At 40.4% G+C, this 23625-nt stretch overlaps 1 long non-coding RNA gene across 1 annotated transcript; it reads right to left on the reverse strand.

The window, feature by feature from the left end:
• Positions 1–30: 30 nt before the first annotated feature.
• On the reverse strand, positions 31–22797 carry LOC144456963 (uncharacterized). Its single transcript, XR_013486210.1, has 3 exons — positions 16615–22797; positions 6117–6268; positions 31–3672 (listed from the first exon to the last, which is right to left on the reverse strand). It is a non-coding gene; the product is annotated as an uncharacterized LOC144456963 (long non-coding RNA).
• Between the last annotated feature and the right edge of the window lie 828 nt (positions 22798–23625).

The following is a 23625-nucleotide window of genomic DNA, read 5'->3' on the forward strand; positions in this document are numbered from 1 at the left end:
GCAGGAAAGTTTTGAAAGCTGTGTGTTAAATTTATTGTATATTTAAAAGAAAAAACAAAGTCCATGTAATAAAGACTCACAAGTTCATTTGTAAAACTCTTTTCCTGTTCTACTTTGTAAATGGAAATTCTTATTTTATTTAACGTTTATTAAGTTCAGAAAAAAAAATAAATTAAATAGTTTGAAAGCAATTTTTAAAGGCAATTAAGGAGTATCCAAGAGGAGGATGAGAGCAATGTGATGAAGAACTGAGTGGAGAGAGCATTTGGGAGGAGAGGGTAGTCAACAATTGACAAATAAATCAGAGAGGTTGAAGGATGAGGATTGAGAAAGACCATTGAATCTGACAATTAAGAGAGATCATTCACTGGCAATTTTTGGAGTGAGCAATTTCAGTTGAATACTGAGGTCAGAAGGCAAATTGAAGAAGATTTAGAAGCAAGTGAGAGAAGAGAAGTGGAAGCAACAAGTATAGACAGCTTTTTCAAAGACTTTGGCTGAGATGGAGGGGATAGAAATAGGACAGGGATAGTAGAATCTAGTGAAAGGATTTTTTGGTTTTGTTTTGGAGTCTTGTTTTGTTTTTTTAGGACGGGAAGAAATGTGAGTGTGTTTGTAGGCAGCAGAGAAGGAACCAGTTAACAGGGGGTGCGGGTGACAGCTGGGGATGATGGTGAAGACCTTCAGCGAAGAAGACAAGATGGGATGGAATCGAGATACATGTACAAGGTTGGCCTTGGCAAGCAGAAGGGCAATTTCATGATCAGAGAGGGGAATAAAGGAGGAGAGAATGGAGGATGACATTAAGCTGTTGAGAAATAATGACAAATGGCCTCAAATTTTCAGTAAAGTATGAGGTGCAGTCCTCAACAGAGAGAGGAAGCTTGGAGAGAAGTTTTGAAGCGGCCTCTTTGGTGAGTGGAATAGAGAATTAGTTAGGGAAGAGTAGAAAGATTACTTTGCTGGGGAGGGAGAGGCCACCCCCCCCAGTTGAGATTATGTAACATATTCCAAGCTATCCATACACTTCCAAGACTTCAACTATTTCTTCTATGCCCATGGCTCCAAAATCTTTGCTTAAAGTCCTGACCTTTGTTCTGAGTGTCCCACAGTATCACCTATAATTTCCTATAGGAACGCTAATTGAACTTCTGGACTATAAAGGACTTCATTGGTCATCTCATCATCATCAACATCATCATCATCATCATCATCACTAATATTTATGTAGTATTTATTATGTGCCAACACTTCACAAATATACCTGAACAAGATTTCCCTTAACAAGGTACCTAGAGCTTAAAAAGCTCTAGTAAGGAGGAACTCTTTATATCCTGAAGCATTCTATTCCACTTTTGGACAATTTTAGATGTTAAGAAGTTTTTGTCTTACATTAAGCCCAAATCTGTTTCTCCACTACTTCTGCCCGTTGACACTGATCCTATTCTCTGAGGCCAAGTAAGCCTTATCACTTTTCTACAAGAGCACTTGAGATATTTCAAGATAATTATCATATCTATTCTCTAGGCTAAACATCACCCGTTCTATGACATAGTCTTTTGTCTTTTCACTGTCATGGTCTGACCAGGTCAGAAGAGAGTATAGACTATTATAGCCTTCATTCCGAATCCTTTTTCTCTTAATGGAGCCTAGAATAGCAATTACTTTTTTGACTACCTTGTTCCATGGTTGATTTGAATTCAACTTGAAGTCTCTTCCCATAAACCTATTCTTTCATCAAACTTCCTTCTAACTGAGGTACCACCACTTGTGTGGTCCCTCATGTTTATGTTCTTGTTGATATCTTTGACACTTCTTCCCCAACTCTTTTAATATCCAATCAGAAAAGTTTCTGCACAAACAAAGCCAATGCAAGCAGAAGGGAAGCAGAAAGCTAGGAAACAATTTTTACAGCCAATGTCTCTGATAAAGACCTCATTTCTAAAATATATAGAAAACCGAGTCAAATTTGTAAGAATACAAGACATGCCCCAATTGATAAGTGGTCAAAGGATATGAACAGTCATTTTTCAGACGAAGAAATTAAAGCTGCCTATAGTCATATAAAAATGCTCTAAATCACTATTGATTAGAGAAATGCAAATCAAAACAAATTATCTTTACGTGTAATTGGAAAAATAAAATGCTATTGAAAAAAAGAACCTAGGGACTAGAAGAGTGAGAGGGGATAGAGAGGCAAGGATGTTGCAAAGTTGACTGCATTTCATAACTGATTAGATTTTTTTTTCAGTAGCGACTGATAGTTTCTTGGTTGCTGGTTTTTATTCAAATTGTCTTCCTTCCTCCTTTTCTGTCTCCCTAAAATGGTAAGCAATTTGATATAGGTTACATATTGCAATCATAGAAAACATATTTCCATATTAGTCATGTTGTGAGGGAAGAAACAGACCAAAAGGGGTGGGGGGAGGGGGAGAAACATGCCAAAAAAAAAAAAGTGGAAAAAAAATAGTATGCTTTGATCTAGAACCCAGAGCTTAGAGTCAAAAAGACCTGAGTTTGAATCTGGCCATAGACATTCCTTAGCTATGACCCTGGGCAAGTCACTTGACCTCTTTGCCTCAGTTTCCTTATCTATAAAATGGGGATAATAAAAGCATCTACCAAACAGGGTTGTTGTGAAGATCAAAGGAATTATTACATGTAAAGTATTATATAAGTGCTAGCTATCATCATCATTGGGGGTAGCTAAATGCCTCAGTGGTTAGAACCCAGCGCCTGGTGTCAGGAGGGCCTGAGTTCAAATCCAGTCTCAGACTATTAGCTGTGTGACCCTGGGCAAATCACTCTGTTTGCCATGAAAACAGTATGATGGGTGGGATCATGAAGAATCAGACACAACTCAACAATAATCACCATCCAATAACCTTATGTTACCTCCAGTCCTTTGCACAGAGTACTTATTGTAGGTGCTTAATAAATGTTCGTTGTGCTGTATTGTTTTCTGACTTCTAGGGTTCATTTCCCAATACCTACTGCCTCTCTCACATGATCTGCCCAAGATCACAGGTTAGGGAAAAAAAAATAGCAAAGCTAGGATTCAAACCTAGATTTTTTGGCTCCCTGCCTAGGGTTCTTTCTACTAGACCACATCCTTAACTGAAGAGCCTGCTAAAATGGTATGGAAACGGTTCCTGAACAATCATATCCATCTCCCTGTGACTCTGAAGCAAGAGCATCTCCAAAGAAACTCAGTATTTATTTCTTTCCGAAAACCAGTTTCATGTAGTCATTCCCTACCTTTCTCAAGCCTTCGCCTCTAGCCTAAATTGGCCCTCTACAAATAATTAGGCAACAGGGGCAGGGGATTTATACTGACTACAGGGAAGAGCCAGTGGGTGCCTGCAGAGTGCCAAAGAGCTAGCTACTCGCCGGTGGTAATCCATGCTAGGAACTGAATAACATGCTTTTAGAAAAAGGCCTTATCCTGAATTGCCCCCAGCCAACTGCCTTCTGTCCTTCACTTGAACTAGCTAAGCAGGGATCATTACATGGGCTGCCACCTCCCGTCCAATCACAGCTCTTCTGCATTGCTTAGCTGGCAATTCCATCCATTCATCTATCCATCAACACATCTGTCACCTGTGGCTACTGCGTTGTTGGGGAGTACACAGGTACAAGATGTGACCTCTGCCTCCAGAGCCTCTGACATGCCTGATGAAACAAAATAAACAATTATTGGCATTCTATCTTAACAAAACATTAGGAAATCAAAGAAAAAAGACACTGATGTCACTGGGAGTTTTACAGAGAATGTAAACGGAACTGGACTATAAAAGGCAGCTGTGATATAGATAAACAGGGGGAAGAAATGGAGGGAGAGCATTGTTTGAGAGAGAAGCTAGTGCATCAGGCACTCAGCCTGGCTTATGGGTGAAGATTTACAAAGACCCATAGAAGCCTGAAGAGAGACGGGGCTGGTAAAAATCAATAAAGAATAGAGGTCATGCATTGCCCAGCCCTTCCCTTCTTGAGCTACTTGAGGGGCAATCTAGCATAATAAGGTACCAAACTGGCTACCGACAATTATTAGCTATGTGACTAGGGCAAGTCACTTAAATTCTCTGAGCCTCCATTTCCTTAGCTGTAAAATGAGGATAATAATACCTATAGCCAGCTCGATGGCACTGTAGATAGAGTGTTAGGTCTGGAGTTAGGAAGATTCCTCTTCCTGAGTTCAAATCTGGCCTCAGACACTAACTGTGTGACCCTGGGCAAGTCTCTTAACCCTGTTTGCCTCAGTTTCCTCATCTATAAAATAAGCTGGAAAAGGAAATGGCAAACCACTCCAGTATCTTTGCCAAGAAAACCCCAAATGAGGTATGAAGACTTGGACACAACTAAGCAACAACACCACATATCTCAGGACTGTTAGGAGGATAAAGTGAAATAGAAGTGCTTTATAAACCTTGAAGACCAACACAAGGTGTCCCAAAACTCTTAGTGCAGTTTTAAACTTTCATAGCTTTTTGAGCTATTTCTTTTTTGGTTTTTTTGTTTTTGTTTTTTTTAGGCAGTTGGAGTTAAGTGACTCGTCCAGGGTCACACAGCTAGTAAGTGTCAAGTGTTTGCTCTGAGGCTGGATTTGAACTCAGGTCCTCCTGACTTCAGAGCCAGTACTCTATCCACTGCACCACCTAGCTGCCCCTTGAGCTACTTCTAATAGCTTAATACTACACTAAGAGTTTTCAGACACCCTACATCAGTAAATGCCAGCTACTGTTAACTTGTTGGAAAAGAGATTAATATGAAAGAAGCAAAAAAGGAAATACGTTCTTTAAATCTTAGATACATAACAGATCTTGGAGAGACTTAACAGATCTGAAAGTCTGTCCACCTGAGCAATATTAAAAGTAGGCTAAGGCCTGAGCAAAGGATCAATGGTGGAGCTATTGATATTGTCGGGACCCATCAAAGCTCATTTGAGTTTGAACAGTGGCTGCCCAGTCTGCTGGCTTTTTACACTCACCCAGCTGCTCAATGAGCATTGATAAGGTACCATCCATTTTTCATAGAGATTGCCACTTATACTATCATCTAACTGTCCTGCATAGACCAGCAATTTCCGATTGGTTTTCCAGGGAGACTTCAATAGCTTTCACCGCCTAACTTTGGAAGGATTCCTAAGAAGCTATTAGCATGAGCTTCTTTTCCGCAGAAGTATGAGGTATTCCCACCAAGAGGAAAGGATTTAAACTGGAAAGACACAGGGCCTCTGCACTGAACAGCAGTTGATTGGCTTTGGAAAGCAGTCTGAAAACATTTGTTTCCCCATCCTCACTCTTCTTTCCATTTCAATCAAAATGTTTTTCAACCAAAGTCAAGGGGGAGAAAACGACTAAGCGTGAGCAAACTAGTCTTGCTGCAGTGAGTCACCACGGACCTTTGCCTATTTTCTAATCTGAACTGAAGCTGACCACTTTTTAAGCTCTGGGTGGTGAGGGTGAAGTCAAGGGCCCCTGGCTTTCCCAGATGGACCAAAAAGCCAAGGCCCATTCTGGTGGGTCTCTGGTTCTGGCTGAGTGGAAGCAGTAGTGATGGCTCTGGGTTCTGGGTGGATGATCTGGGCTCCCGGACAGAGAACCTCAAGAAAGAGATGTCCAAGTAAGCACACAGAAGCATTACCCTTTCTGCCTGTGCTCAAAGTGCTCTACTTCCAGGAATTGTGTTTTAGGACCCTCAATGTCAATCAGTTCTGTGACTGCAAACTTTAGGAAGGTAGAATTGTTGGAGAGCTTTATCAGTCTCTAAACTAGGGGTGACCTTACATATAGGCAAAAGAAGGTAACTTTTAGAAAGTCAACACAGTTTAGTGGAAAGACTTTGGAGTCAGAGCATCTGGGCTTGAATCCTTATTCTGCTATCTACTACATTGGGCAAGTCACTTAACTTTTCTGAGCCTCAGTTTCCTTATATGTAAATAAAATGATGGAATTAGGCCAGATGATGTCCAAGGTCCCCTCCAGTTCTTAACCCTATGGAGCACTTACAGGGTGTGATTCAAGATATGAGAGGGGAAGGAACACGTTGTAATGGAAAGAGGACTATCTCTATAGTCAAAGGACATGGGTTCAAATTCTACCTCTGAGACATACTACCTGTGTTAATCTTAGGCAAGTCGCAACTTCCTTAGGCTCCAGGGTCCTCATCTTTAAGGGGTTGAAGTGGATGGCTTCTGAGATCCCTTTCTCTTCTAAATCTAAAATTCCTCCAAGCGTCTCCAAATCTCTTCCATCTGTTGGTGTGCTGCCTGAAATTCAACACAAGAGCTTCATCCTTTTCATTTAGATATTTGATCCCTGTTTGTGTTAATCTCCCAGAAGAATTTGCATTTTAAGTTGCTATAAGTCATTTTCACATTAGTATGAATAAGTTCCTTCTCCAGGGAATATTTTGAGACAGAGAAACTCCAGGGACAATGAGTTGAAAAGGATAGAACAGTTATACCAAAAAGGAGTAAAAAAACTTTACATTTTTGCTCAGTTCCCACATTGCATGCTGGTACACAGACCACAGGCAACCTTGGATGCAGGATTTGGGGAATTAGAAATGACTTCACATGGGCGGCACTTAGGACTAAATCCATTCCTGGAAATTGACACAGGTTGAAGCAAATTGATGCTACAAAATGCTAGCAAATGAGATGCAACCCAACCAGCGAGAAAACAAGAAATAAGTAAAGGGAAAGGTAAAGCAGCATGGGCCACCAGGTCTACTGCTCTTGCCACAAAAGGATCAAGTTGGCAACAATCTAATCATTACACAATACTTGAAAGACTTGTGATTGTATTGCCTTAGATACTCACTCCATTGACTCCAAACCTCTCTTTACCTCGGCCTACAGTCTTTAACAGTTCCTAAAGGGCACTTTATAAGTACCTCCCACAGAAAAAAGAGAAAAGCATTTCAAGCAGCTAGAAAGTATGAGTTACCCCTTTTCTACATATACTTCCTAAATTTGACCCCACTTTCCCCAGGACTCTGTATATACTTGTAGGAGAATGTGTCATAGACTTGGGAGAGTTGTTTTATACCAACAATACCACTTTAGTAAATATTCCTTACTGAAACTTAATTAAGACTGGCTGACTAATATCAAAAATAACAGTGGTTGTCCTTTGTTTCCGAAGAGGACCAAAAGGCCATTACTATGCTAGAGTCAAGTTTTAGTGTGTCCAATTATGGCTGATCAGAACAATAAGAACTCGTAATATTCTACTACCACAGGTTGGACACAAATAGTCCGTGTGAACCTTTGGGGTGGACTCTTTAAATTTATGCATCTTCTGATTCTCTTGAGCTATTTCAATTCTGCTTCGCTCATAGAACAGAGCACCTCAGTGTGGCCCTGTGCCAGTGTCTCCCATGTCGTATAATCAGTTCCAGAGTTCTTAAGAGAAACCTCGAGAATGTCCTTGTATTGCTTCTTCTGACCACCATGTGAACTTGCTCAAAGTTCAAAAATATCAAAAATAATGATTGAGAGAAGCACAACAGTGGGGCATGGGGTGCTCCTTGAACTATAACATTGGAGAGATATCCTGCAACCTGGAACACTAGGAAAACATAGTGCCAAGCTCTGGGGACTCAACCTGCCAGTGACAGTGAAAGTTGAATACTTGAGCTGAATTTCGAAAGAGATTAGGGCTTCCAAGAAGCAAGGTGAGGAGGGAGCTATTTCATGCATTTCAGGCATGAACTGATAGTATGGAGAGGCCCAGAGATGAGGTGTGAAAGGAACAAGTGGGTTGATGTTATTGGCTCTTAGAGTGCAGTAAGGGGATAAGGTAAAACAAGAAGGGAAGGCAGGTGGAGATTAGGCTGGAAAGGCTTTAAAAATCAAATGGGGAAAAAAATTAAATAGAGGAGTTTGTAGTTGATCCTGAAGGCAAAAAGTCATCTGGATGTGTTGAGTAGGGTGTGGTCAGCCCTAGAGTGGAGAGAGAGAGAGAGAGAGAGAGACAGTTAAAGCAGCCAAGTGGCCTTGTAAATAGAGTGCTGGAACTGGGAGTCAAGAGTTCAAATTCTACCTCAGACACTCACTAGCTGTGGGACCCCAGGCAAGTCACCTGACCTCTCAGTCTCAATTTCCTCATCTTAAAATGGAGATAATAACTTGTAGGGGCAGCTAAGTGGCACAGTGGTCCTGGAGTCAAGAGGACCTGAGTTCAAATCCGGCCTCAGACACTTGAAAGTTACTTAACCCCATTGCCTAGCAAAAAATAATAATAATAACTTGTAAGTTACAGCGTTGTTTCGAGCATCAAATGAGGTGATATGCGGTAAGTACTTTTTTGTGAGCCTTAAAATGCTATGTTTTCAGTCTTCTTGGCAAAGATACTGGAGTGGTTTGCCATTTCTTTCTCCAGCTTGTTTTACAGATGAGAAAACTGAGGCAAACAGTGTTCAGTGACTTGTACAGGGTCACTCAGCTAGTGTCTGAGACCAGATTGAACTCAGAAGACGAGTCTTCCTGGATCCACATCCACCGCTCTATCCACTGCACCACCAGCCTCAAAGTGCTATGTAAAATTCCTTGAGCCAGATTAAAAGGCTATGCAAGAGTCCAAGTGGGAATCACACAGGTATGAGGTTCCATGTCCCAGTGAAACATTAGAAGAAGATTTTGTGGAGAATCTACCATATCTACCTAAAACAAAATTATATAACCAATGTGGGAAAACCGAGGGGGTAGGAAGGAGACCAGGAAACCAGATGAACTGTAAGCAAGCTGTGTGGGCAATGACTCTGATCTGAAGAAGCTCTTTTTGAGGGCCCTTCCTCTTTTGTCTAGAAAAGTCACATAGCTCTTTAGCTAAATCTGAGATAATGAGAACAAAAGAGCTGAGAGAGCCAGATTATTTACAGGTGCCAAGAAGAAAAAGACTAATGGGTCTATAAGAATCTAAAACCACATCAACCAAGATGGGGCCTTTGCAGCTTCCTGCTAGCAACTTTCAACTAAATGGTAAGAGTAAGGAGCAAAATAATAAATCAATTCGATCTCTTTGGTCAGGCAGATGCAAGGGAAGAAATTGAGCAACAAGAGGAGAGTGAGAAAGAAATTAATAGATTTATAGGGGAACATAGACTATTGTGACTCCCCCAAAAGTTATCTCCATCCCCCACCAATCCAAAAAAATCAAAGCCAAAATCCAGATATGCTTCCAAAATATCGTGTGCTTATTTAAATCCTGATTCTGAGCCTTTTCAGGATTTCATCCCACATCATTACACAAGATCAGTCACGTAATTATTTCCAAAGTCTAGTTCCTGGCACTTCCATGACTTAGCTCAGAAGGGGTGGGGATGGGGGAGGGGGAATGGTGTGAGGATCTCATTTGGGAACCACATCAAGGCTCAGTTTATTTTCTGACATTCTTTTCTCTAGATTACTTATGACTCTCACTAACCATGTCCACAAGCAAGAAAAAGAGTTCTTGATGAGGCATCGGGGATTTGGGAATAAATAAAAGTCATTCTGGCAGAATATAGTATTCCATTCAAAAGGCATTAAAACACAGTTTTTCTTCCAGCTCATTCAAAAGACCTGTTTAATGCCCCAGGCAGGTCCACACAGCTGGCACTGCAGACTGTAAAGGTCTTGGCTGTGTTCCAAGTGCTGTGTTTTCCCACAGATACACGGTTCCTGTACAATGTTTTCAATATAATTGCCAGCAACATCGGTTCCCATCAGCTGAGGTGCAGGAGTCTTCTTCCCCTTCCTCCACTCTTCATTGCACAAGGGCATTCCTGCCCTGGATCCTTTCCCTTACCTCTATACTCCACCTCTCCCTTCCCCTCCTGCCCCACTCTCAGTTGCAAAATCAAACTGCCTAGTGAGGGGCAGCTAGCTAGTGATATAGTGGATAGAGCTCTGGCCTTGGAGTCAGGAGGACCTGTGTTGAAATTCAGCCTCAAACACTTGACACTCACTAGCTGTGTGACCCTGGGCAAGTCACTTAACCCCAATTGCCTCACCAAATTAAAAAAAATGCCTGGTGTGCGGGTGTACAGAATTATGTTCTCCAATTCACATCTTTTTTTAGGATCTGCTTTTAATAATCCAGTGCCCCCTTATACTAAGTGTATCTAGTGACTTGTATAGCCGTTGTTAGCATCGGCTAGGGATGGATCATCCTTAAGAAAGTACAATGGAACAATTCCCCTCCCCTATCCTTAAAGAAAATTTTAAAAATTGACAATCATAGAAGAACAAATTTTATTTTAACTCTTGTCTAGAGGTCTTGAGAGTCTCTCTCTGGTAACCTGTTATCTCTAGCGTCAGAAAACCAAGACGAAAGAAGTCATTCCAAATAAGTAAACCACAGAGGTTGATTAATTATAGTCCATAGTGCAGCATCCTCCAAGCCTGGACTTACATGGATGAGGTTCAGTCATGGCGGTTACCCCACCTCCAAAAACCAATATTTCTTTTTGACTCATCTGCCTCCACCTAGCATTGATTCTGAGAAATCTCAGATTATAATTTGAATAGAGCTCATGTCCAAGTCCCCACAGATGTGGATGAAAAGATCCCCAGGTCCTACACTGAAGGTAATAATGCATGTTAGGTTCAAAAGGCCTTTTATTCCACCACACAGAATATGCTAAAACAAAGTATTTATAGTAGCCCAAATATATTTGGTACAATTCTCTTTCTCTAGTCATTCCTACCTTTTCTGAGAGTCTTTTAATCTTCAGACTTAGCTCCAGTCTATAATTTAGAATTCATTTAGAAGATAAATAAAATTGGAGCAGCTAGCAAGAAAGCCTCCTGACGTTTTGGGTGTGTCTTTCTTTCACCCCAGAGAACTGTCCAGGCATCTGGCCTTGTGGTATTACCCAAAGGACTCAGACAGGACTAGGAGTGAGGCATTCTTGAGGCTGCTAGACAAGCAACCCTCTTCCTATTGGACCTGCACCATCTGAATAACCCACAGTAAAAACTGAGGGCAAAGTCCTAGTCTTTGCTCTTCCATAACATAGCTTAGGTGCCTCTGCTGTTCATCCAGCTTCTAGGACTACAACGCACAATCCTCTTTTTTCTCCAAGAGGACAAGAAGATGACATTGCCAAGAGATGCCCTTCCATTTCTAGAAGGATCACTCAATCAATCAATAAGCATTTATTAAGTACCTACAATGTTCTGGGCCCCATTCGAAGTTCTAGGGATACAACTACCAAAAAATGAAACAATGAGCTTACATTCTAATGGAAGAGAAAAGTATACGTGCAAATATAAGTAAATTTATGTGTGTATACATACATATAGATATAGATATAGATATAGATATAGATATAGATATAGATATAGATATAGATATAGATATAGATATAGATATAGATATAGATATAGATATAGATATAGATATATCATAAACAGAAAGTTAACACATACAAATTTGGTCAAAGTAGCTAAATATAATGTAGCTTGGGAGAAGTGAATAACAGTCATGGGAGGGGATCAGAAAAGGTCTCATGCAGAATATAATGGCCAAGCTGCATCTAAGGCAGAGGGGTCCTCTCTGAGGTAGAGTTAAGGCCAGAGTCCGGTCCAGGAATGGGAGACAGCTATTGCTAAGATACAGTGGGTGGAGTGTGTGTGTGTGTGTGTGTGTGTGTGTGTGTGTGTGTGTGTGTGTGTGTGTGTTTACCAGAGAGAAGGCCATTTTGTCTGGATTTCAGTGTTTGGGAGAGGGAATAGTGTCCAGAGAGCCTGGAAAGATAGACTTGGGCCAGATTTTCTAGTGATTTAAAAACAAAAATAAAATAAAATAAAAAATAAAGAAAACTTTTTGTTTTATCCTAGAGGCAATAAGAAGCTATTAGAATTTATTGAATATAGGCGTGACATGGTCAGATTTATTCCTCAGGAAAATTCCTTTGTTAGCAATGTGTAGGATGGACAGGACTCATTAGAGACTTAAGACAGGGAGGCCAGTTAGGAGAGAATGACATATCCAGGAAGATAGGATAGTCAATAATGTCAAATGCTTCAGAGAAGAATTAGCACCAAGAAAAGACTATCAGATTTGGCAATGAAGAGATCATGGGTAATTGTGGAGACAACAATTTCAGTTGATGATCAGAACCAGAAGCCAATCCTGGAACTCTCAGACTTTGGATTAAAAGTGGTATAACCCTGAGGAAATCCCCTCTCTTTCTCCAGAAGCCAGAATTCTGGTTGCATTGGTCAAGAATTTCCTTCTCCTCTAACAGGGGGCTAGAGCTCAGGCACTTTTCATCCTCTTCCAGAAAACTGAGATTCACAAACTCTCATCATCACTCAGACCAAATAGTTCCTTTCTCTACAGTTGCTCTTTTTCAAGCTGATAACATGAGCCATTGTCTCTCCAAGGCTAAAACTCAGGAATTTTTTTCTCTGACAGTATGGGCAAAAGTACATGGAGCTCCTGTATATATCTCTGCCCTAAGTAAGGTCTTCCCTGATCCTCTCTACTCAAGACCCAAATCTGCTTTCCTGCGCTCTAGTCCATTCTCCAAAGAGAAAAAAAAAATGAGGGGAAGGGAAGCCAGGCCTGTGATTGAAGACTTTTTTATAGATCAGCACAATAGTTTTGCTTCTCCCATAATAACCCATCCCACTATTTTTGCAACAGTAAGTTCATTCCCTATTGTTCTGCACAGAATAGGTCAAGCAAAGTGCCCCCAAAAGGCTCACTAACTGATAAGCTTATCAAGTTATCAAGGAATATCCTAGATCAACCCACTGCACTCTCCTCTTATTAGATATTTGTAGCCCCTGAAAACCAAATGAGTGTACTATTGGGTGCACTGTAATATCCCCAATTTTGGATAGTTCTCTAAGGATCAGGGAAGTCTATATCATCAGGAAATTCATTCATTGTAGCAATTGCCCCCATTCCTAAATGTCCAGTGCTTTATACCTTGTCCCTCACCCTAGGAGTCCACAGGAGTAACCATTATTCATAGTTATTAGACTCTTCCAGGAATAACAATAATTCATGAAGCTCCCTAGCTCCCAAAGTTGGGTAATCCTTGCTCTTACATTTACCTTTGTAGCTCATACCTACCTTGTTGTTTGCAAAGTTCTGTATCAAACTCATCTGCCTACCAAAAATAGAAAAATGTCAAAATAAAACAACTGACCACAAAAATAAGATGGAAAAAAGGAAAAGAAAAAAAAAGATTCTCTTCCCTATAAAGGGTAAAGGTTTTTAGGAAGTCCAGCAATCTTCTTAGACCAGCAACCAATAGGAATCTCCTACAATCCCTTTAAAAATCACTCATGTGACACAATCTTGAGAGAGGGCAACACCATCCTCCTGGTCCCTTAGGCTTCCAACCTAGGAGTCATCCTGGACTCCTCACTATCTCTCCCCTCCCCCTCCTCATACATGCAATCTGTTGCCAAGATTTGTTGATTTCCTCTTTGCAGCATCTCTCCAATATGCCCCCTTCTCTCCTCTGACACTGCCATCACTCTAGTGCAGGACCTCATCATGTCATGCTTATATTATTACAATAGCCTGCTGGTGGGTCTGCCTGCCTCAAATCTCTCCCCACTCCAGTCCATCCATCATTCAGCCCCCAAAGTGATTTTCCTAAAGTCCAGGTCTGACCCTGTCACCAAATACAAAATGCTCTGTTCGGAATTCAAAGCCCTTTGTAACTTAGCCCTCTCCTACCTTTCCAGCCAGGTACGCTTCAGTCCAGTGACACTGACCTCCTAGCTGTTCTGCAAACAAGACATTCCACCTCTGACTCCAGCCATTTTCTCTGATCATACCACATGCCTAGAATGTTCCCCCTTCTCAACTCTGCCTGCTGACCTCCCTGACTTTCTTTAAATCCCAGCTAAAATCCCAACTTTTACAGAAAGTCTTTCTCAACCCCTCTTAATTCTTGTACCTTTCTCCTTTTAGTTACTTCCTATTTATCCTATGTGTGTGTATATATACACAAGATAAATAGGAAGATATATATGTATACATATACATACATACACACACATACATAGATGTTGGATTATAAGCTCCTTGAGAGCTGAGACTGTTTTTTGGGTCTTTTTTGTATACAACAAGCTTGTTTTGCAGATGAGGAACTGAGGCAAGCAGAATTAAGCAACTTGCTCAGGGTCGCACTGCTAGTAAGTGTCTGAGGCTGGATTTGTATATGTACACATATATGTATATTACCTGCATGTTTTATATATGTAGATAACACACATAAATATATGTGCATATGTACATACATAATGAAGGGGAGGTTGGGAAAAAGGAATTACATGTTTTTTTCTTTGACATAAAGGACTCCAGATGGTGGAAACTCCTTCTGAATGCAGGTCACAACTTGTCCTGTGGCTTATTGTAGTCTTAGGGAGTTGTCTCAGGGCATCGAAAAGATAAATGACTTGTCCAGAGCCAGTGTGTGTAAGAGGCAGGACTTGAACCCAGGACTTCTTGACTCTTCGCTTGGCTCTCCATCCATGACAACGTTGCTGTCTCTGCAGTAAACACTCATTAGATGAATTAGCATAGCTGTGGTCAAGTTATGTCCATAACTTGTTGTTGGAGCTATACTTTGAAAGGATTCAGAAGATTTTTATGATAAGCACTCAGAGAATTTCTAAGTACGTAAAATTAAGAAAGCTGGGAAAGAAAGGGCATTTTGGATATGATTAGATAAATAGCTATACTTCAGTGCTGTAGTAAGGTTAGCTTATTCCTATGGTTTGAGAACATTTGGCAGAGCCTCTAACAATTTCTTCCTTCTGGAAGGGTTCGAAGAATTTATGATAATCCATAACATCTGGGGAGAATAACAATAATCTTTGACTCAGCATCCAAAGCTCTGGGTTACATCTTAGGGGCTCATCCTGGATTTTTGATTTATCATTATTATTATTGTAAAAGTAGATCTTGCTCCTTGTCTCTAGTATGGTAGAACTTAGAACAACTCAGGAGAGACTCATTCAATTATTTTTAATTATTACTCAAACATTTATTAAGCACCTACTGTGTGCCAGGCACTGTGCTAAGTGCTAGGTATACAACATAAAGGGATCAAAAAAAGAAATTGGCTAAATACAGAATGATGACTTAATTAGTAGGCAATAGTTCATGTGAAACATCTCTGAACTTGTTTAACTTACTCCCAACTCAATTTGAGAGAACTCTAGGAGCAATAGGTAGGAAAGAAGTAGATTTTGGCTCCTTGTAAAAAATAAACTTCCTAACAAAAGGAGCTGTTCCTAAGCTGGGGCAGCTTCTGGAGGAATCAGGTTCTCCTTTACTAGAGATCTTTCTAGAAAGGCTGGGCAATCACTTGCTGCAGATACTATAAAGGAGATCTTGCTTGGTCAGGTTGTCCTAGATGACTTCTGAAGTCCTTTATACTTTTGAAGTTCTGTAACAGGATGATATGTGGTAGAGAAAGCAAGCAAACAAACCAACAAACCCCCTGCCATCTTTGCTTACATTTAAGATGTTGGTATGTACACGTCCAGAAGAAGGGAGATATTAACCTTCTTCTTTGTCTTTGTCAATCCACATTTGGAGCACTGTGCTTTATTTCTAGTCACTATACTTTAAGAAAGATCCAATAAACTCTGGAAGGCAGCTATAGAACGGGGTTGCGAAGAGTTGGACATGACTAAAAACAACATGTATATATGTGTATATGTTTTAGATAGAGATATCATCATCTATATTCAGAGCATCATATCTTCTAGGAAAACAGACAAATCATGATAAAAGAGGATCCAGCTGATAAAACCTCTTTTACTGAGTTCTGCCATGGATAGCATACAGAACATTCTCACTCTTTTCCTACTGACCCTTCTTTTAATGGAAGGGAAGAGATTAATGTAGGGAGTTTAATATACACTTTCATTTTAAAATACCCTTTTCAACTTGCCTACATTAATTTTTATTCAATGGAAAACAAAGTCAACTCTTTGCATTTTCATTGATAACAGCATCTGGTAAATGAAAAGTAAAAGCAAAGTAATTAATCAAAAGGAAATTCAAATGCGCCTTACAGCTTAATTTATTTTCTTTTTAAAAGAAAACCACCAAAGTCATTACCAAAATGAGACAGCATGATACAATGCAAAGAGCCCTGAATTTAGAGGAGTCAGAAAACCTGCGTTAAGATCTCAGGTTCATCATTACCTGCCTGTGTGACCTTGGGTAGATCATTTAAACCTCTGGACCTCATTTTCCTCATCAGTAAAATGATAGGATTGCACTAGATGAGCACTAAAAGTCCTGTCCATTTCTCTGATTCTATCATTCTAAGTCAGACTCCAGGGTTCTGATGTCACATAGTTTTTGTTACCACAATCAAGGAAACAGAAAAATCGAGGTAGGAGATCAGGAAGGCATCAGAGCTCTGAATGAGGGCATCACCCTTTCTCCCACTCTGAGACTCATGTAGGCAAATCCAAAATCAAGGAGAGCCCAGAACATTAAGATGGTATTCCCAACCTGGCCCTTATACCATAGCTATAGAGTTGAATGTATAAATAGGAAGAAGAGAAAAATAACCAGGGAATCCTTTATGTTACAGTAAAGTAAAGAGCAAGGCAGATCTGGGGAATCTGGTTACCTGGTTAGTTCCCACCGAGTGTTTCTGTTTAGATCTTCTGTCTCTGAGAAAGTCTTGTGCTGTAAGCAATATGAGGTTTTAGATGGAGAAGACATCAAGGACTGCCTGGTGACCTCGATCACAAGGTCAGTGACACTTCCTGATCTCCTCCCTCTTCTCTCAGCCCATTGGTGCAAAGGTTGCAATACTTTGGTAGTTAGCCTTTGCAGGCCCCTAACAGAGGTGGCAAAGTATAACGGATGTCTGTGCTAACGGAGTACAGGTTCTGGCAAGAGGCTTACCTACCAAGAGGTTTGAGGGGGGGCCTCAAATAACATCTGAGGATCAGTCAAACTAAGTTCATGGAGACTTGTCAGAAGGTGACCATGGATTGAATTGTGGCCACAGCAACTCATGAAGACAACCTACTCAACCAGAGGAGAGACTGCAATCTACATATAATTAGATCAAAATCCAGAGATATCTTTTGCCACACGAGGGAAAAATAGAAATCTACTTTAGGAAAGAAAGGAAGGAAAGGAATTAGACTCCAGGCCTCATGCTCTATCCGCTGTACCACCTGGTTGCCTTTATTTTACTGTTTTCATATTGGATAGACTTGTGAATTTATCATTCAGGAATTGGATCATTGAAACAATTTCCCTTCCTAATTCACTGATTATGGGCCACTCCCAAACATATAACTAGATATATCAATGACTTATTTTGTTCCAGGTACCAGAGTATTCATGAAGAGAATAGAGACCTGATGACAGTGAACATGTAAGGGGAAAAATAAACCCTCTGGAAGTTTTTTATCAAAACTTGGAAAATCACAATGTCTTCGAAACAATTGGTTTTGATAAGTACTAAGAACTTTTAGAGCAAAAGAGGAGAAAAGCCTCTCTGATTTCAGATCCCCAGTTAAATTATAATACCACTAAAATGAATCCCTCAGGAGACAAATAAAAAATGAAATTTATTTGACATTATACATTAGCAAGAAGGGATAGGCACTGGAGCTGATGTTGGGAACTGCAGAATAAAGATACTCGCTCTATCCATACAAGTTGGCATCTTCTCCAATAGTCTCATAGTTTAGAGGTTCAGTGACTTGCCTGAGATCACATAGTCAATCTGTGTCAGAAGTGAGACCTAAGCCCAGATCTTCCTGACTTCCAAGTCAGTCCTCTAGCTCCTAATGGAGATTCTTCCAGAATAAAGCAACAGAGGACCAAATAAACCTATGAGTCAAGGTATCACCCTTGCGATGTCATTGCTATTCTTCAAGAACACAGGATAAACAACAACAAGCCCATGATCTATAATCCTCAACACTTCCCATTCTAGGACCTCAGCAGTGAGTACCTCTTGGCCTTTTTTGCATTATGGACCCCTCTAGCAATCTGCTTAAGCCCCTGGACCCCTTGTCAGAATGTGTTTTTTAAAAAACAGAAAATAAAATATAGAGATTTACAAAGAAAACAATTATTTTGAAAGTTATGAAGTTTTCCATCAACAACAAGGATCCCAGTTTAAGAACCCCTGTCTTAGAGTGTTACCTAGGACAATTATTCACCAGTCCAGACATTGGTTGACTGCCCTGGTATTCATCCAAAGTCCAGCCAACAGCATTATTGTATTAGGGAAAAGCTATAGAGACTCATTGCCTATTTATCTCCACCTTACACATGAAGTATATGTCTCAGAAATTCTGTGCTTCTAGTTGCCAATTTCTGGTCCATTAACTCACGGGAATTTATCACCCATTGTTAAGACAAGTAGGGATAGGAAGAGGAAGTTTTAGAAAATGTTATCAACTTCACCCTTGATCCTCAAATCCTTGGGACAATGCTATCCAAAAGGTCAAATACATTTGGCCTCCACGATATTCTCTTCAGTCACCAGAGGGTGGTAGCATTTGGCCTCTAGCTTTGAAGTCACAGTAATAGCTTCTCATTGAAACTTTTGAACAACTGCAGCCTAAACTTTACTTGTACAAAAATACATATTTTACTTTATTTCTCATCTTGTTGAGTCTTATTTCAATTTTTTTTGTTTCCAAAAAAAAGAAAGTTAAAAGGAAGAAAGACATCCAGCCACAGCCCCAAAACTATGACTGTTCACAGCCGAAAACTTGAAAGATCTATTTTTAGTGACTGCTTAGAGAAATAGTGTCTGCTAGGGACTCTCAGGACAGCATGTAAAATATGTCTGGCATGCTGAAGGCTTGTACAAAGGGGAATTCCTAGATAAGGACAGGATTTAGAGGAAAAAAGAACTTAAAAACTACAAAAGAGCTTTCATAAGGAACAAGTTATATAAGAAGGGGAGTTGTCTCACAACTGAACCAATATTTTTAATGTGTAAAAGTGTCATGTATCATTTTGTGTGGTAGTACAAAAATAATTGTATATTTTTGCTTATTCTTATACTTGAGTTATTTGGGGTGGGAGAAGCATACCTTCTACTAAGCTGTAAGAAGCTTGTATTAATGTTGTATCTCATACACAATAGGTAAAAACAAATGTTTGTTAAATTAAATAAAAATAAAATAGAGAGAGAAAAATGAATCTATGATCTTGTCTGTGTGAGTCTTCATCCTATTCCATTCTTATCCACACTATTCCATAAATCCTCCAAAGAGGATCGCCAATATGCCAGGGATATTCATCTCAGTCTGTCAGTCAGCCAACGAGCATTTGTTAAGCACTTATTACAAGCCAGACACTGTACTAATCTCTGGGAACATAAAGAAAGGCAAAAAGGTTCTAAATAGCTTTAAGAGTCAAACAGATGACTTTATATCTCACCATGGAGATACCTCCACCCTGTGACCCTCTCTTCTGATTGATGAGTTTCTTCTGAATCAGATTCCCATTTCATGAGGCATCCATGTCATGCTCATTTCATTTCCAGCTCCACTTCTCACTGGTCAAATTTCTCCCCTCCTTGCCAGCAGCCATCCTCCCATCCCTAGTGTGAGTATCTTCCTGCAAGATTTCCAGCTCCCCTTTGTATCTTGACTTTTCCCTTTAGAATATAACTCCTTGAAAGGAGGGACTGTCTTTGCTTGATTGTATTCATATCCTAAGTGCTTAGCACAAAGCCTGGCTCTGTAGGAAGCATTTAAGGCAGCTGGTGATTTGCTGCTATCATTCAGAAGAGAGATTAGGGCTGAATATGTAGATCTAGGAATCATCTGCCTAGAGATGATAATTGACCCCCCCCATAGGATTTGATAAGACAGTATAGAGAGACAACAGAAGAGAGCCCAGGACAGAGCTGTGGTGGATACCCACAGTTAGTGGGCATCACCTGGATGAAAATTCAGCAAAGGAAACTGCGAAGTAATCAGACAGGTCTTAGTAGAATTAGGAGAGGCCAGTGTCATGAAAACCCAAAAAGGGTTTTCTCATGAAAATCCAGGAAAAGAGGATGATCAATAGAGTCAAAAGTAGGGAAGAGGTCAAAAAGGATGAAGATTGAGAAAAGGCCATTATATTTATCAATTAAAAGATTATTAGTAAGTTTGGACTGAGGAGTTTCAGTTAAATGATGAGGTCAGAAACCAGATTGCAAAAGGGTTTAGAAGAGAGTGAGAAGGGGCAGCTAGGTGGTGCAGTGAATAGAGCACAGGCCCTGAAGTCAGGAGGACCTGAGTTCAAATCCAGCCTCAGACCAAACACTTGACACTTACTAGCTGTGTGACCCTGGGCAAGTCAGTTAACCCCAATTGCCTCACAAAAAAAAAAAGAAAGAAAGGGAAGAGAGTGAGAGTGAGAGTGAAGAAGTGGTGGCATCTAGATCTATGACCTGCTCAGGGAGTTTAGTGAAGACTGTGAGGAAAGATACAGGATGATAACTAGTAAGGATGGTTGGATCAAGTGACAAGGTTGTTTTGTTTTAGGATAAATGAGACATAGTCATCTTTGCAGGTGGCAAGGAAGAAGGATACTTGGGGACACTCTGGAGCATCCAGTAGAAGAAGGTGACAGAATCAAAAGCTATGAAAAAGGTCAAGAAAGATGAGAACTGAGAAAAGGCCAAAGATTTACCATTTATGAGATCATTGGTCACTCTGGAGAGGGAAGTTTCAGTTGAATGATAGCTAGATTGAGGACCAGCTAGAAGCAAATGAGAAGAGAGGAGGTGGAGGGAGTTAGTATAAATTGTTTACTCAAGGAGTTTAGCTGAGAAAGGGAGGACAGAGAGAATGTGACAGCTAAGGGAGATGGTTGGAGCAAGCAAGGATTTTATAAAGGAGGAGATATGGGCATGTTTGAAAGTAATAGGGAAGAAGAATATGTGTGTGTGTGTGTGTGTATGTAGATACATATATGTATGTGTGTGTATGTGTGTATGTAGATATATGTACATATGTATGTACAGAGAGAGAGAGAGAGAGAGAAAGAGAGAGAGAGAGAGTAAATGATACTAAGAGCAATCTGATGCAGAAGAAAAGGGATGGAATCAAGGGCACACATAAAGGAGTTTGCTTTAGCAAGGAGAGGAGCATCTCTTCATCTGAGAAAGGAGTGAAGGAGATAGTAGGGGGAGATGTGGGAATGATGTGATAGGAGGAAGAGAAGAGTTCATTCTCAGTGCATGGTCTCAAATTTTTGAGTGAGGTATGAGATAAGGATAGGTGGGAGGAGAGGGTGTTATGAGAGGATTGATGAGGGACTGAAAAATTTGGAATAGCTGCTGCTGGTAAGTGGGATAGGAAGCATTTAGGGAAGTATGAAAGAGCTGTCTTGCTGCACTGAGGTCCAGTTGAGATAATGCAACATAAATCTGCAGTTGACCCAATCAGCACAGTTTTGCGATTGTCCTACAAATCTGTTCTGTAGCACATGAAAAGAGAGAAGGAAGTGGAAATCAGAAGTAATCCAGGGTTGAGGTTTGAGAAGTCACGATGGGTCATGGGGCAAGAGGGCAATGGATTGAAGAGTAGAGGGTAGTTTAGAATTGAATTGGCTCACCAAAAGGTCAATATAGGGAAGGGAATATTATGTAATAAATGTATGGGTCACATCCTAGGAAATAACTGAGCGGAGAGGGAATGGAGGTCACAGTGATGATGAAGGATTGTAAGGTATGAGGAAAGATGTTATGCTAAAAGATTGTAATCAGATAAAGGGATTTCAGTTAATCAATAAAAGCACCTACTATGTGCCAATCACTGTACTAAGTGCTCAATTTCAGAGTTTATATATATGGAAGTAGAATAACAGTGAATGATGGCAAGATCATAATCATCCCTGTGTGTTGATAAAGTGGGATTGAGGAGTAGGTCTTTGACGTTATCATTCCAGGAATGTCTGACTCCTGCTTGACAGAAATATGTAGTGGTTTGCCATTGCCTTCTCCAGCTCATTTTTACAGATGAGGCACTGAGATAAGTCGGGTTAAGTGACTTGCCCATGGTCACACAGCTAATAAGTGTCTGAGGCCAGATTTGAAATCATGGAGATAAGCCTTCCTGATTGCAGGCCCAATGCTTATCCACTGTGCCACCTAGCTGCTCAGGTCTTTAGGATGAAAACAAGCTTATTCATCGTGGAGCAATAATTCCAGAGGGCTAAGCAGAAGGGGTAGGAAGATCTAAAATAGAGAACTGGGAACCAATATTGAGGTAGATGGCCTAAGAGAGCAGGCATTTAGGAATGAAGAACCAAGGTTGTACATCAGGGGTTCCAAATTATTTAGCTATGGAGCAGGTGTTAGGAGGGTGAGAGGAGCTGAACACTGAGTGTAGTCAGAGTATCAGTGGTTACAGAGAAATCCATCGAGGTAGGCAGTTTCAAGGTCCTCCCTGGAGGTCCATTCTGGGGGGCAGGCACTGATATATCCTGTGAGGATGTGTGCTTCACAAAAGGCAGCAGCAAGCAGAAGAAGGCCCATGGGAGTTCAATATACAGCACGAGGCGGCAGTGTAAGGTGGATCAGCTGAAGGAGTCTCTGGGGATGAGGATGGAGGCCAGGAGGTAGTTGAACAAGTCTGGTCCTGGGAAGGACTCCCAGAGTTCTAGAGGAAACCTTGGGGCAAACATGAAAGCTAAGAAGTGAGTGGCCATATCTGGTTGTGGTTATGACCCTTACTCTTATAATATTTTGTGGATAACTGTGCAAAGCTTAGGCTATCCTTCTTGCTACGCACCCACCTCCTTTCCTTTTTTTTTTAATTTAAATTTTTTTATTTTTTCCATATGCTTTTGAGTTGAAAATTTTTCTCCCTTTTCCTCCCCCCTACCCTCCCCAAGACAGCGCGCACATTCTGATATAGGCTTTACATTTACATACCCATTAAACATATTTTCACATTACTGAAGTTGTAAGTAAAAATTAAAACCAGTAGGAGGAATCATCAGAAAGAGGAAACAAAACTAAACAGAAGAAAAAAATGATAGCGATTCAACTTCCATAGTTCTTTCTTTGGATGTGGATAGCATTTTCCATCCGAGGCCTCTGGAGATGTCTTAGATCCTTGTAATGCTGAGAAGGGTTCAGTTTAACAATATTAGTCATTGCACAAATGGCTGTTATTGTGTACAAAGTCCTCTTGGTTCTGCTCACTTCACTCAGCATCAGACCATATAAGTCTTTCCAGGTTTTTCTGAAGTCAGCCTGTTCATCATTTCTTATAGCACAATAGTATTCCATTACATTCATATACCACAACTTGCTCAGCCATTCCCCAATTGATGGGCATCCTCTCAATTTCCAATTCTTTGCCACCACAAAAAGAGTTGCTATGAATGTTTTTCTACATGTGGGTCCTTTTCCCATTTGTCTGATCTCTTTGGGATATAGCACTAGAAGTGTTATTGCTGGATCAAAGGATATGCACAATTTTATAGCCCTTTGGGCATAGTTCCAAATTGTTCTCCAAAATGGTTGGATCATTTCACAACTCCACCAACAATGTATTAGTGTTCCAATTTTCCCACATCTTCTCCAACATTTATCATTTTCCTGTTTTGTCATGTTGGCCAATCTGATAGGTGTGATGTGGTACCTCAGAGTTGT

This window comes from Phascolarctos cinereus, unplaced genomic scaffold, assembly GCF_003287225.1.
Source record: "Phascolarctos cinereus isolate Bilbo 61053 unplaced genomic scaffold, phaCin_HiC Scaffold_4;HRSCAF=312, whole genome shotgun sequence".
Lineage (NCBI taxonomy): Eukaryota > Metazoa > Chordata > Mammalia > Diprotodontia > Phascolarctidae > Phascolarctos > Phascolarctos cinereus.